Here is a 6,897-nt window from a genome sequence, read left to right on the forward strand (position 1 = left end):
ACAGGTGCCCTATCAAGTGTCTCCGCACCTTAGGCTCTCTACCCCTTCCTCTCCTTTCTTACAATGGACCTTTTAAAAGCGGCACACAGCCACCTCCGAAGAATACCCCCTGAAGAAGGAGCGGAATTGGTTCCGAAACGTCGGGCTAGTAAATTTCCTTATTTGGTTGGAGTCAATCTCTAAGTCTTAACCACGAAGTCTAGCGTGAACAATTCCGACATGGGATGTTTTTTACTTGTATGAAGACGGGGGTCGTATAAAATATTTTAAATACTTCTAAAGGTTGCTATTAGACCATTAGTGTTAAGAGAAGGGAAGTACAGTCGAGGACCGCAGAAAACTATGTGGGGTGATGAAATGAGGAAACTGGCAGGTGTAAATTGGAATCGGCTAGCGCAAGACAGGAATAATTGGAGATCGCAGGAAGAGGGCTTCGGCCTGTAGTGGACATAAAAGAAATAGGCTTACAGTGATGAAAGGTGGCTAAACATGGGTTGTTTGATCTGCATTTAGACAACATTTATGCAGTTTCGTGAGCGCCTCATTTCTCCGGTGTCCACATAAAAAAGAAGAAAAAGCAAAGGAAGAAAAATAGAAAAAAATGGACATCCAACGTGCATGATGGAATCTATTTGAAGCAAAGCTTTCGTGAAGGGGTTAATGAAAGTGCCCATTTCTGGCGCAAAGGCACGCGGATTTGTTCTCATGCAGCCGTGCTATAAGAAATGTGACAAATCTTGCACAGGCTTCAATTCCTCCATTTCTTCTTTCTTGTATTAACGTACCGGCCATCCCACAGCTGGTCGCCCGTCGTGGGTATGTGACAAAGTAGCCGCGATAATAATTGGTGGCATGGTATGTATACCGCGCGCATCTTGGCGAATCCACCGTTGTGGTCATATGCCCACAGTATGGAAATCATCATCATAACAAACAAGCGAACACGCTTTTTATTTGCCCATCCCTCGTTGTGGTAAGGTGCCATAGTAAGGAAATCGTCATTATCATTATCGACATGCGGACACGCAACTTCCGTGTGGTCCCTCGTGGTGGGTAAGTGCCATAGCATGGGAATCATTGTCATAATAAACACGTGGGGACTCTGTGAAAGAGATAGGTGGTGTTGGCACGATGGAAGTACACGCACGTTTATAGCAGGCCACCGGAGGCTCGTGCATTTCTCTCTTTTTATTTTTCATCTTTAAAGAGTGAGGTTGAATATACTCGGCGAGAACTCGAGCTTCTCACGAAAAATGGTGATTCAAGGAAGGGTTAAAGCTCTCAGATTCGTATCAAAAAACAAATTCGCAGTTTCGCCCAAAAGGAGAAGCGAAAATTGCGATATCAAATAAGTAGAGAGCCATAAGGAGTAAGGAGAACAGTTTTATCCGCTCTATAAACTTGGACACATTCTGTTACTAACTGAATGAAGAAGCATGCTGTCAGCGTGCACAAGCAATCATGAATAGATGACACTCGATGACTGCACACAACCGCTGTCAAAACGCTGGCGCGAGCAAGCGTGGCGGAAGAAGCGAGCGAAGGTTCGTGCGGTCTGTCGCTTCAACGGAAACTGAGCGGTGAAAGCACAGCGCATACAAAGGTAGGAGCGGTGTGCTGATCGCGCGTTCAAGATACTGTGGGCGCGACCGCCCGCAGCCGCGCAGAATACAAGTACGCAGTTGCTGGAACAGTAGAAGCCGCACCCCCTCCCTCCCTCCTGCGCTGCCTTCCCGCTTTTCTCCTTTCGCCTGCGAGATTGAGTCGCCAGTTCCATTTGCGCCCGATCGCAAGATGCGCAATTGGTGCCACAGCCCAACGTCACCCCCCCTCCCTGCCATCCCCCCGCGGCCTTTTGCATGACGGAAGACGTCGCGTTTGCTCTGCGCCGTGCGTTCGCTCTCCGTGAAAGCGCGGGTCCCTCGCGCGATTTCACTCGCACATACAACATACGGCGCTCGATAACGATTTTATCGCCCTTGGCCTTTATACGGAACCTCACGGCGACGACGACGCCGATGGCAGAAGTCCACTTGGATTGTCCATACAATTGCTATCGCAATCACGAAGTGCTTTATAGGTAAGTTCCATAAGGAGACGGGGAAAGCCATATTTCTCGAGTATTCATGACGGACGCACCTGAGGACGACAATCGTTCTCGTGTGTTATGCTACATCTGTAACCCCGTCAAGCTGCTCCGTAATCTCTGCTGGTGTGAATTTCCTAACCCATAACGTCGGCGTGCAAGGTATATTTAGAACTTGCGAGTGTTAAGATGAGGAAGTTTATACGACAACGTTGACGACTGGGCACAATGGCGGCACTGAACATGCAAAGTTTTTGTTTGCGAATGTTGCCGTCACCCAGACAGAGGGCGCGTTCGCTTTGTTCGTTATGACAGTTTGCTGACGCCTGTTAATTGGAATCGCTGAAATGTATGAACTGGTCCTCCGTACGTTCACCGTACGTTCACGAACTGAGATAATGCCGCAGAATCCGTCTATACTTACTTAGTATTCACTGACCCGACACTTAATCAACATAATCAGCATCCAACGAGATCCGTAGTTTAATAATCACGTTTAGTCGTGCCTACCCTCGCACAGCCTCACCCCACTGACATACACTAGTCACTGACTAACACTGACTAACACTAGCAACATATTTGCTGTTGCAGACAGGTTAGATTTTTACGCTATAATTCAATCTGCTCTCTCATTTCAGTGTTCTTGTTTTGTGGCGTTACCATACATTCGCTGTCTTACAGCCCGGAGCCTATAGGCGTAGTTGCGTAGCGTAACGTAAATGATTTAAACTATAGCAGCTATAAATAAAAGCGCGAGACCGATCGCATAATCATAAAAAATAGGCGAAACGTCCAACTGGAAGCAGCCCTGTTCCTGCACCTAGCTTCTCCAAACGTGATGTCGAAGGAACACTTCGTCATCGCGTGATGATTGCTACGCTTTGCGAACAGGCGTGAGTCCTGCGATTTACGACCCACATATTTGATGGCGAAGCGCTTTATATGGAACACACAAAGAGAGCTGCAAGTGAGGGATGCCTTCAGTAGTGACCGGTACTAGAATACACGAAAAAAAAGAGACAAGAAACGCATGACAATTAGGTGCGCACTCTCACTTTGGGCTGCGTGAAAAGCGACGCGGAATAATGCTGCGACGTTAAATAATGGCAGGAGTTAGTAACATAAGTTTTTTTTCTTTTACACACGTCTCTTGTGAAGCATCTTTACGGAGAATCGGTTCGACTGGTACGAATTTGGTCAGAAAAGAAGCATGACGGTGGGACCTGCAAGCAGACGAAGTGCCGGCTATTCAAGGAGAAGAAGAATGATCTGAAAGATCACGGATAGCAAGCGAATCCCTGGCTAATAATTTATTCGTTATACGCCCACGTATTGATGTATGGAAAGAAGATGTAGCGAAGCGTACATACATCCTCCGTAGTAATTGCCTCTCAACCAAGCGCTGAAAAAACAAATTGAGCAGTATATATCAGTATCTTTTGTGGTGTCATGATCATATGGGGAGAGTTTGTTTGATTGTGAAGTCCTATTCTATACTGACAACAAAAGAACAAAAGCCGACGGGATCTGTCTTCTTATCACCGCTGTGTTTCGGAGTGTCTGCAAACGCGACCTGAAGGAGGGGGATACCGTCGCACGCAGCGTATTCGGCGAGACGTGAGGAGATTCCCGAAAGGCCTGATAAGCAAAGATCGCACGATCTGATGAAGCGATTGCGGAGTTCCAACAAGCGATGGTGAAACTCGCCGAACAAGAGTTTTCCTTAAAAATCGGCAGGTGCCATTTGTATAAAGGAGAAACGTGCTGGAATATGATAAAAAAGGTAGGCGATGTTCAGCTGTAGCGTTGAACAAATCAAATCAGCTTCGAAAGCTGCTTGAACAATGGCGCCTTCCCTATTTCGAGTCTACACTGCTGACTCACCTGCAACATAAATCACCGTAGATGTATGTTTGCTTGAAGCGGAGGCGGTGTGGCGGTTCTACTGTTTTCATAGATTATTGGGCACGCATGAAAACTGCGATTTTCAGAAGTTAAGATTTCTTTTTAATATTCTTACTAATCAAGTTTTGAAATCTAAAGAGACGGAGAACCAGTGCAATAAAATCACAGGCGCGATCAGCAGGTTCTTCTTTTATTTTGTCGTCCCATTTCTTAACGGTACCCACATATAGAAACTGTACTTCTTTCGGCTCATTCCGTGCACTGCTGGCAAAGAAGAAAGTAGGAAAATAATGAGGAGTAACGCCATTTCTTGACAGAAAGTGGTGCCACGTGTCTGGCGAGTGCCAATAAATGACACTACAAGCACGGTTCGCTTCAGCCGATAGATTAACACACCTTAAAGAAACATTATTACGATGCACTCGATCAATGCTCTTAATTACAGCAGCGTGGATACTCGCAGCAGCGAGAGACCCATTTTCACTTGTGCTATCTGCAGGAGTAGCTACACAGCAGTGTACTACGATACCAAATGGTGCCTTTCTTCAGTAAACGTGGTACCGCTCGCCTACCTCAGGCGCTCTCGGCCTGGAAGAGGAGAAAAGGGGGTTAAGGTAGCAGGTGGGCGACTAAAGCACGTCACTCGCCCTCGTGGCTAAGTGACTATCGCCACATGCTGCGATTCCTGGCTGTGACGGCCGCATTCTGTGGAGGCAGTATGCAAAACTTCTCGTGCACTTAGACTTAGGCGCGCGTTGATGATCCGCAGGTGGTCAAATTCATCCCAAGCTCTGCACTACGGCTCTGTCGTATCCCTAACGGTGCTTTTCGACGTAAACCATGAACGAATATATCACACACGTAAAGTATAAATGAATACTGTGAGTAGTTGTGAAAAAAAGCAATATTTGAATATCTGCATATTTCGGATAGGATCAAAAATAAAAACGTCCATTTGTGCATCAATAAATTTGATTTTAGTCTATCTAATGACGTTCATTGTTCATTCGATTATAGTCTTTAGGGCAAAATAGGTTAGTAAAACAGGACAGTCGTTTTTCATTTTATAAAATGAGCTACGCAGTTGCCGAAGAAGCAGCTGACTTCGAACTCGGCACCGCTGTCGGCTATAATTGGGGCGTGCCCTAAGTTAAAGGTTGGTAGCTCATCCATTTCCAAGCGTTGCCTGTGGCGTTTCACGTCACCTTCGCCATGACATTACGATACATCGCTGTCTGCGGCTGTTGGTGCAGCACTTGCGAGCTATTAGGTCGCGTGCGAACCCCAGGTTCCACGCGAACCACACCTAAAAATTAGCGAATTTCGTCGCGCTTTACTTTCTTGACTTCCCTCCCTGCCGCCGGATTTTGATTGAGAGAAATGCACATTAACCTTTGTGAAACGATAATCAACCCCATGAGGCTCGACTGCTTTTTTGTCTGTGTAGAATGACGTGCACGCACGCACGCGCGCACTCTAACACACTTGTTAACGAGGTGCTCTTGGCTTCTTGTCTAATGTACCGGTGCCAGGTGCTTTTCTCAAGTAACCCATGAACCCAGGAAACAAAGATGGCGTGTGTGTCCCTTCTTAACACAACACATTTTCGGGGACAGACTGCCTGTCTACCAATGTCTTTAACCATTTTGCCACCAACCTAAATCACGGGTAGTAGATGGAATTCGGGCGGCTGTGCTGAGGGAACAGGGTTCGAAGCCGACCATCCGACCAACTTGGGTCACAGAGTGTGTGGCACTGTGTCGCTCTTCACTCTTTTACGCCGACACCGATTACTGGGGTTGCAGCTCTGGATGTTCCTCTGGCTTTGGCTATGTTCCTCTCTTCAATGATCCTGCTTGACGCGGACTTGAAGCCCAGCGTATGCGCCACTCGCTCTGTGCTGGTCTTTAATGAACCTCTTCACTGGCGACGTGCCACTGGCAATGTGCCGTTCTACAATGCCGAAAATGGTCCTTCAAATTTTTCTCATGCTCAGCAGCATTGAACCCACGCTACGGTGGCTAGATGGGTAGGTGTGCCGACCGAGCGTAGTTAACCACTTCTCCGCATCATGACGCAGACTTGGCGCTGCGGACAGTATAACTGCTGAGCTGCGCGCAACGTCGGCTGCGCTGTATAGACGAGCAGCGTGTTTGATAGTATCGCTGCCTCTGCTCTAGCTTCGAAGTACGCGTTATACAATGCCGTTTTGAGCAGTGTAGGCAAGGCCAGAATGGGGAATTTGTTACTGTCGTCCAGTTAGAAGAAACGATATGCCGAAGTCAATTTTCTGGCTTGGCGATTGGTTACATTTATTGGTACAAACGCGGCGCTCCAGCCCATTGCATTAAATACGTAGATGCATTTTTTACATTCATAAAACAATACTGCAGTGGTTTTATACGGTATATGGAAACGTGTTTACGTGATGTCTAGTGCGTTCTAATGTTTCAGTTTCGAGAAATCCAGCTATTGTGTTTATTGCTGCCTCAGTTACGGTATTTAAATTGTTACGAGACGAATTGTGTTGGTAAGTGCATATGGTTCACTGTTTGGTTGCAATAAAATAAAGCAATACGTCGTGGGCTAGATTTATGAATATATTTAAAATACAAGAAACGCTCTCGTAACTTGAGTCAGCACACGCACCAACATAAATAGCCTAGCGCCAGCAAGGTCGCAACGTTGGTCCACCACATCATAAAATTATTCACAGCACACGCCTCCGCTTCAGGTGATTCCTCTTCTCCCTGTTGCTTTCGCGCGCCATGTTCTTGCCCTTGACAAGAAAGTAAAGGCATGTAATTGAAATAACTTCGCAACATCGTTTGTGAGCTCTTTCTTGTGCCGCTCACAGCCGATCAAATTCAGAGGATTTAAACTGAAGCACAGCGTGAAAGCGTCTT

Source organism: Dermacentor silvarum, chromosome 2 (genome assembly GCF_013339745.2).
Source record: "Dermacentor silvarum isolate Dsil-2018 chromosome 2, BIME_Dsil_1.4, whole genome shotgun sequence".
NCBI classification, from domain to species: domain Eukaryota; kingdom Metazoa; phylum Arthropoda; class Arachnida; order Ixodida; family Ixodidae; genus Dermacentor; species Dermacentor silvarum.